General features: G+C 40.8%; 1 pseudogene; it reads left to right on the forward strand.

Moving 5' to 3' along the window:
• The first annotated feature begins 7,916 nt into the window (after positions 1–7,916).
• LOC134946294 (5S ribosomal RNA) lies at positions 7,917–8,036 on the forward strand (annotated as a pseudogene).
• The last annotated feature ends 1,510 nt before the right edge of the window (positions 8,037–9,546 follow it).

The raw sequence follows: 9,546 nt of genomic DNA on the forward strand, positions 1-9,546 counted from the left end.
CGCCACCCACTGGGTAGTGTATTTTAGCTTAGCAGAAGTACGAACGCATGTGCAGGCGAGATCTGCAAAAACCAGTTTGTGCAGTTTCAGAGTAGCTCTGAACCTACTCAGTGCTTGCGATCACTTCAGCCTATTCGTGTCTGGATTTGACGTCATACACCCGCCCAGCGAATGCCCAGCCATGCCTGCATTTTTGCAAACACTCCCTGAAAACGGTCAGTTGACACCCAGAAATGCCCCCTTCCTATCAATCTTCTTGCGGCCATCAGTGCGACTGAAAACTTCGGTAGAACCTGTGCAAAACAACGAATGCCTTTGTATCCGTACGTCACGCGTGCGCATTGCGGTGCATACGCATGCGCAGAAATGCCATTTTTTAGCCTGATTACTGCTCTACAAACAGCGGCAGCTAGCGATTCACTCGGAATGACCGCCATAGTGCCACATACACATATGCCACCACAGTACCAGATACACATATGCCCCCTCAGTGCCAGACACTCAAATTCCCCCACAGTGCCAGATACATGTATGCCCCCACAATGCCAGATACATGTATGCCCCCACAGTGCCAGATACACGTATACCCCCACAGTGCCAGACACACATATGCCACATGTTGATTTTACTATTAAAGGCAGCACTTTTAGGTAGATTCACTTTTAGAGGTGGCAGCTATTTCCTCAGCAGCAGGGATGCACATTAATGATCAAAGAATGCAACAGCAGCCACTGTAATTGGTGCCGGGGTCCAGCACTGCACCACCATACAGACAAGAAACGCTACATAAACTATACTTCCCAGCAGCCGCTGCTGCATACCGTGATCATTACTGGGCATCCCTGCTGGTGAGGAACTACACGGGGGTGGGGAGATAGCTGCTGCCTCTAAAAGTAAATCTACCTACTACCCGTGGGTGGCACCCCTCCTCGGCTGGCGCCCCTGGCGAGTGCCATCCTGGCCTATAGGAAGATACACGCCTGGTCCCCGTATTCCCACAAGAAAAGGCAGATTTCCCACATCCTACCTGCTTTCTAGTGAAGGGGGCAGAATGTGGAGATCATCGCGGGCATCATACGTAGGGGGCAGGGCTAAGTGGCACTGTTTGCATCATTTTAGCCTCCCTCCTCCCCACTGACCCACAAATAATGGGAATGTCTCAATAGGCAAGTATGACATGAATTCTTATTGTTGCCCTATAAATACAATTGTATTGCTCTGTAATTAAATAATTTAAATTGCCCTGTCACAAAAAAATATATATATTTTCATCTTAATAAAATAATAAATTAGTATTGGCTCCTTTAAAAGGTAATGATGATATCCCCCATAATTAATAAAATGAAGATGTCTCTCAACTGAGTTAAAGTGGGGGTGGGGACAAGGTGGAACTGAGTTCCACCACCTGTAATAGTAGAGGGAACTAGTTCCACCTCCTCCATTGCCCTGCACAGTAATTCCAACAGAAAAGCCGCCCAATCACGTACGGCAATAGATGATGCAGGTGGTGTTAGTGTTACTGATGAACTGCAGCAACCTCCTGCTTCCTCAGACTCTGTTGGCACCATGGTCCTCCTCCATCTACAGCCCACCCCTCCTGGTACTCACACACGCTGTGTCTGTTGGACAGCATTCATCCCCTCCTCAGGTCCCAGTGGCTTTCTTTTTCAGCATGACATATGTGATGTCATGCTGTTCCTGCTGCTGAAGTGAAGAAGAGCCATGAAGAGGAGCAGGCTCTGTGCCTTTTGAAGACAAGGGACTGGAAGGACAAGAGAGGTAGGGAATCTGCTGGAGGGATACAGAGCATGAGCTGCTGGAGGGACACAGTTGTGGTTTACTACTGCTGGAGTAACAGCGGCATTGATGTGTATAAGGGGCACTACTGTGATCATTATGTGCAAAGGGCATTACTATTGTGGGCATTATGTGTAAGGGGCTCTACTACTGTGGACATCCTGTATATAAGTGGCACTACAATTGTAGGCATTTTGTTTATAAGCTGCACTTCTGAGGGCATTATGTGTAAGCAGCACTACTGTTGTCATTATGTGTAAGTGGCACTACTACTGTGGGAATTGTGTATAAGGGGCAGTAATGTGGGGCATAACGTGTTTAAAGAGTACCATTGTGTAATGCAATGGGAATAAAGGGCACTACTGAGTGACGTAACCTGAATAAGGGGCATTACTATGTGGTGTAATATCAATCAGGGCACTGCATGCGGTGTAATGTGAATAAGATTGTACTACTGTGTGGTGTAATTTCAACTGAGGGTACTGTTGTGTGACCACGCTGCATCTTTGTGAGTTCAATATCCAATTATAAATATGTGAAGCAGGGCACTAATTTATAGTTTGCAGAGGGGTGCCAAAAACACTACCACTGGCCCTGGCTTCGCTTAATGTGATGGGGGTGGTAGGTAAGTGAGTTCCACCACCTCTCTAGGACCACTTTAAGCCCTGCTTTGCACCTTTAAAAAAAAAAAAAAAAAAGGCAAATGCGTGTTAAGTAGCTGTTGCTTACAATAGGCCTAATTCAGATGTGGTAACAAAGCAGTTATTGTCTGCAAATTGGTCCGTGTTTTCATACTGTGCACGCATCTGAGCCACACTGCACATGTGCAACAATTGAATTGTGATAGCGGATGCACAGAGGAATTTGTTGCAGAGTGAGTGACAGATAGCATTTCAGGGTGGGAACGTGGAGTGGCAAGATAAAAGCAGGCGTGCCATGGCCATTCAGATGGTGTTTTCTGGGTGTTCAAAACATTAGCATTTGCAATCTCACTTACTACTGATGAACCCTATGTGTCCCAGGAGAGCAGAGCTCAGCCTGCGTGTCTTCAGAGGTACTCAGAATCTGTGACATGACCCGATTTGTGACAATGGTACCAATGCACTTATTATTGTATTCATTTATTACCAGTTATTTTTATAGCACATACATATTCCATAGCGCTTTACAGAGAATATTTGGCCATTCATCAGATGTATATGCTGTTGTACACCATTGGACGGAAATTATGTATCAGCAGTGGATGATTCTATGCTCAGATTATCATCTGCCCCTATTAGCATACAGTCGCAATTGCGAATGGCAAAAGATAGAAATAGCAATTGCAAGAACAACCACATCTGAATTAGGTCATATGGAGTAGATGAATAAAGTTGGGTACTTTCACCAAACTGTGTAAAAAAATTCATACAGTATTTTTTTTTTTTTTTTTGTTGCACCGATCTCTATTTCCAAATGATACTATTCGGTAAAAAAAAAGAACCCACAGAAGTTCTCTGCATTCGGTCTCATCTTGGATTGTGAAGAATAACTTCTTTATATACTACTGTATAAGCACAAATGGTATTGCAAAGTAGAATGGTTTGAAAGGAGAAGATCTTACTTTACAGTCCACTCTTTATCCTTGTGCCTCTATATTCATTTCTGTCCATCTATTTGTTCTCAGAACTTTTAGCATTAAGAGGCTTACATTTTCATCTTAATCCATTCATCTTTTATATCGTATTCTAGGTTATATATGTATTTTTTTTCTTTTGACTATTTTATATTTTAAAATACACTAATGGGTATCTTGAAGGAGCATGTATGGATTTGTAATAACTTATTTCATCAAAGAATCAATTCTGATAAAGACTTGAATGTCTGCCTTTTTATCAATATACCCATAACTTTTGATAATAAAGATCATAGGCTACAGGATAATTTCCTTGCTTTTGCCCATTATAGATTTACACTATAACCTTCAGCCTGATTCTTATGTTGCTATTCAAGAACTAAGACATGGTTTGTGGAAATGGACCGCAGTCATTTCTTTATATTTTAGTTGTGACGGATAACTGTTAGGCCTCTTTTTAAGCTATGATGATGATGATGATGATGTTTGGTAGCTAATGATGGGTGTGATGGAAAATATGCATTGTGTTACCACTTTAGGATCAACCCACTTAACGTTTCCATTTTCTCCTAAAAAGTGTTTGGTTGAGCATCATTAATCTTAAATTAATTAAGAGTAGGGAACAACAGATCTGTCTTTAGTACATGCTTTATTTTGTTTGTTGCACTGTATGTACATCATTATAATCTTTAGAAAAGTGCTTACAACATCTTTTTACTGCAGAAGGGCAACTGGAAGGTGCAAAAGGGAAGGTATAGGGATCCCGGCTTTTGGGATGCCAGTGGTCAGAATACCAACAGCGGCATCCCGACACCTGGAAGGTAAGTTTGCTAGCTGTCCTCTTCTACCCCCCTAACCCTCCCTTCCCACAGCCTGACCCTAACCATCCCCTGTCTCCCCCACAGCCTAACCTTAACCCTCCCCGGTGGTGCCTAATCCTAGCCTCCCTCCCTGCAGCCTAGACCTAACCCTCCAATCCCAGCAGCCTAACCCTAACCCTTCCTGGTGGTGCCTAACCACCCTCCCTGAAGCCTAACCCCCCCCCCCCAGCAACCCAACCCTAAACCTGCCCCTGCAGCCTAAATCTAACCCCCACTCTCCATCCACCCACACTGCCTGTCCTTAAGGAGCCCTGGCATACTTACGTTCTGGATGCCGGCAGTCGGAATTCCAGCATCGGCATTTTGGTCCATATCAGGATCCTGGTGTCAGCATTCTGACCAGTGTCTGGAATACAGTACGTAATCGGGATTCTGACTGCTGGCAACCCGAACCCCAGTATTGTGAACAGATCCCATGCACACCAGCTCTATTATAGGTATAGGAATGAGGCCTGCTCTTAACCTAAAAAATGGTCCTTTGAAGGGAGGTAAAGGTTCTGCGCACAGTTAAAGCTACTCTCCTGTAAATATAGCCTCTGTATCCATTTATCTAATTTTATTAATTTCCTTCCACAAAATGCACTTAATCTGAATTTAGCAAAGAATGCTCTCTCTGCTCCCTCTGCACACTTCGTCCCATTGGATGAGAACTCAACAACTCCACAAACACCATCTTCTTATCCCACAAATTCAGACGCGTCCAAGTAAAACTAGACGCACTTGCACTAAGGAAGGTGCAGCCAATGATCAATTGTGCTACAATGCAAGGAAAAAGAGTAACAAAGTGCCTAGCCAGCCTTCCAATGCATACAGCAGGAGTGGGATCCAGGGAAAAGGCATATTTACATGGATGGGACAATTTGTGAACAATGAATTTCCACAAGTTGACAACCGTTTAAAGTCATCTTTTGTTATAACCTTTTGTTGATCAGCTTTGCAATTTCATTATAAACCACTTTAATAAGTGTTTTTCACTATAGATTTAAATATTTTATTCACACATTTTACATAAAGATAAAGATGGCATTACCCATTTGGTCCAAGATCCAGAATGCATCACATTCCACAGCTTGGTACAGTACATATGGTTCCACATCTAATACTTTAGGCACAATATATCTCATTTTAAATTATAATACCCATTGTTCTTGATATTGTTTATGACACTGCTTTTATCCAAGATACAGTTGCACACACACCCATTTTTTGCACACTAATTCCTTCACACACCCACTTGCAATTTCCTTCTCTTCTCGCCTCACTTTTCTCTACAGTTTTCTCTTTCTCTCTCTTTTCACCTTGTTTGCAATGTCCACAGTTTTCACATGGTTTTATGTTTCTATCTTCACACTGACCCCTTCACGATACTTTTTTTTCCCCTGTTTCAATACGGTCGCATTTCTTTACCTTTCTTCCTCTTTTTTCCTTCTATTTTCTCTTATCACCCACTCCACTCTCACTTCCCTACTTGATATTTATCAGCACCAACAAATCTCCAGTCACGGTCACATTTTCAGACTCCAGCCCTAAACATCCCCATTCCCTGCATTCCCTTTTCCTTCTTTCTATTCCTTTTTTTCATTTTTTCTGGTTTTCTTTCATTCTCCCTCCCCTTTTTTCTGCCCTCACCAAACATACTTACCTGGTTCTCTTGTCTCCGTACACTTCCAATTACGCATAAAACCCATTGCATAGTACACTCAAACCCCTCCTTTTTCATCACACCCTCAATTTCTTTGCTATATAGTCTTCTTTTTTCCACAGATTTGTAATTCTCCTGCATTTAAATATTTATACATGTCTGTGGTGCATTCATGCATACGTACGTGCATGCATACATACCATGAGCTATGGGTACGTGCATGTCCTTGCAGGCGCCTACAATTTATCCGATACTCACCACTAGTACAGTCCAACATAATCACATTAATCTTTCTCTTTTTTATTGGTATTTATTTATATCTGTATTTTTTATTTTTATTCTTCATTTGTTATTTTTTCATTTTTATTGTATATATTTTTTATATTTTTTTCTTTTATATATTTTGGCATCTATATGCTAATTTTCGAGTTTACAGCAAAAAATCTCTGTCATAAGGATATGTGGATAGGCTATACAGATATTTAATCTGACTCCCTATACTTACCTTCTTGATCTTTTATACTGCGTAACTTCTTAGCAGTTATCATTTACATCAATCTTTTCGCTCATGCTGCAGATAACTGGCACATATTTTATTAGGAATAATTTTCCTAATTCTATGCTCTGATTCTAATTGTCCTCTTATTGATTCATTTAATTGCTCCAATAGAATCCATTCTACCTTAATATATTGATTCCTCCAATATAGCCTCATTTTAATATATTTAATATTTTTGTTATGTTTATAACGCTTACATCATTTTAATCTCAGTTTTGGTTTGTCTCATTTTTTCTCTTATATCATGTCTGGCTGTCCCTGCTATATTTAGAATTTGTACGATTCCCCGTGAGCAAGTGACAACCGAGTATGTGGTTGCCATGGAGATGACACAAGCAACATTCACAAGAGAACAACACAGACAACTTCCGGGAAGAGCTGTGTATCCCGGTTGCCTAGCATTCGTCTGGTGACATCTCGCAGAGTGATTGGCTAACAACAGGTGCTAAAAAGGTTAAAAGCTTCGGGACAACAAAGAGGTAGGACAGGAAGCAATCAAGCCCTAGGTAAGGGCGAAATGCAACTTCCACCAACCCTACTGCTGTCATCTCCGTCATCCTCTGAACTGGACCATGGGTTCATGCCGCACAAAGGTTCCGTCTATTTCCGCTAGTCCCGCCGCTGCCAGCCCCACTGTCCTTGAAAGCAGACTACGGGTAATTGCTGCTTTAGGCTTTGCTGACTGCCCCATCATATCTAAGATTGGGACAATACCATACATATTCATTTGTGGACACTCTTTTCTAATGCTGCAGAAATGTTTATATTGAGAAGGAATGTGTGAAAGGGAAGCCGCATTGGTTTGAATAAATAATGAAGTGTATGATAGTTGTCCTCTAAAAAGACTGACTGTTTACTCTAGAATAGATTTCTTAATTAGGTACCCCACATTTGGTGGAAGAATGACTGTCTATATAGTGTATATTGGGTAACCGTCAGTGGTGATCCCCTGAGTCTGTATACCTAGAGTAGTTAAGGACAAAGAGAAAGAACAAAAGACTTTTTGGGAAGCACTCTTATTATAAAGGACTTTGGTGTACATTTACTAAGCAGTGATAAGAGCGGAGAAGTGTAACAGTCACTGCATGCCTGACTGCGCTACCTCTCTTCCTTCTAACCTTGTGCTAGTGACTCACTCTCTCATTCTCCACCCTATGCCAATGGTATGACGGATGAAAAGCAGAAGTGAGCCACTATAAAAGCACCAATGTCTTTTTACAGAGGTGTTATCATACCTACAATATCATTTGTTGTCTGCCTTTTGCCACCAAATTCTCAGACCTTGAAACACATTCCTGATGTGGTCAGTTGAATTGTGTATATGTGTGAAGTCCTAATTACTGCAGTGTTGCCTACGAAAGCACAAATTACTCTACCAAACACTACCTAATAGGTGTTGTGGTGTTGCTACAGACACTTTACTTTTGCGGCCATATCCCATTGGAAAAGCCCAACCTCTTTTGAACTTGGAAGCCAAGCAGTGGAAGGCCGGGTCAGTAATTGGATAGGAGACTACCTGGGAAGACCCTGGTGCTGCAATATAACTTTGCCCGTTGAAGACACACATCAACCCTAAAGAGTATGATAAGAGGACATTGACGACCACAGCAGTAAATGGCGATTGAACCTATGATTTAATTCCCTACAAATATACTTCCCATTGGGATATGTGCAGGCCGAATGAGGGTTATATTTATATCTATTTGATATATTTGGTAGAGATGTCAACTGCATATAATATACTACTAAAGGCAAAGCCAGCTCATTAACTAATTTAGTATTTGACTAATAATTGTGTGTATTCTAGTCTTTACAATTTTGCATTTTGTATATCTCATTTCTGATGGAACTCCATTATTTTAAAAGTACATAATAAAATTGCTAGTTTTATCAGTTAATTGTATTTGAATATACTAAGTCCTTTATAATAAGAGTGCTTCCCAAAAAGAGTCTTTTGTTCTTTCTCTTTGTCCTTAACTACTCTAGAAATGTTTATATTGCCAATATGCTGTCTATATTATGTTATTTGAGATAAATTATGCACGTTAGGAGTACGGAACCTGGACAATGAACTTGTCACTGAATTGTTATCTTTACTATTTGCTCACATCTAATAGTTATACTTGGCTGTCTTGCTAAGCTATATTGTTGCTTCAAATAGCCACATGTGTGTTCTTATTCTATCTCTATTTTTCTGACACATAGGGATTGATAACATTGTTATCAGCAAACCGGTTACATCTACCTACTCTATAGGTTCATATCATTTTCCTTTTGGATATTAGGTCATTGGATGAATATACTGTATGTCTCACTCTATTAATTGAATCTAAGTGATTGTTACCAATTTTGCTCAGGCTTTGCCTTTTGATTAAAAGTATTGAACATACTATTTATTGTCTTTGCCAATGGAATTTAACTGATTTGAACCGATTCTGTATAGGCCTACTGATTCTCCATATTTTTTAACATCCTCTCCTCCTACTAACATTCCGGACTCTCACCAGCGATCCATTGGTTTACGGGAGGTCATATCTCTTACACCTTTGCCTAAGACTAGCAGTAGATCCATCTCTACATATATTTTTTTTTATCTTTCCTAATTCTTAATCATTTCATAACCTTTTGCTACGTGAACCCTCATCAGTGATCCCAGAGTAACAAGGGTATCGATACTCATACTATCATACCACACTGTAAACGCCCAACTCAGTCCAATCTTGGAAACAAAGCAGTGTTGGGCTTGGTCAGTACTTGTATGGGAGATCCCATAGGAAGACCGAGTTTAGTAGAGGCTGGCGTGATTGGTATAGTCTGTGCTTAATGCTGACAGCAGATTCACCCTCTTTTACTTATCCTTTCAAGTACTAAAACGCACTGGTATCTTTGCTGTTTTCTCAATCCTCACATTAATAGTTCATGCAATTAAGATGTGAATTCCCTCATATGGGAAAAAATATTTTTTTCTACCTCTGGCAATTCTCAAGACTAATTCCTGAATACCAACTTGTGAGCATACCCGTGAGTCCACATTAATATTGACCGATTTTTG

The sequence above is a fragment of the Pseudophryne corroboree genome, chromosome 7, assembly GCF_028390025.1.
Source record: "Pseudophryne corroboree isolate aPseCor3 chromosome 7, aPseCor3.hap2, whole genome shotgun sequence".
In the NCBI taxonomy this organism is placed as follows: domain Eukaryota; kingdom Metazoa; phylum Chordata; class Amphibia; order Anura; family Myobatrachidae; genus Pseudophryne; species Pseudophryne corroboree.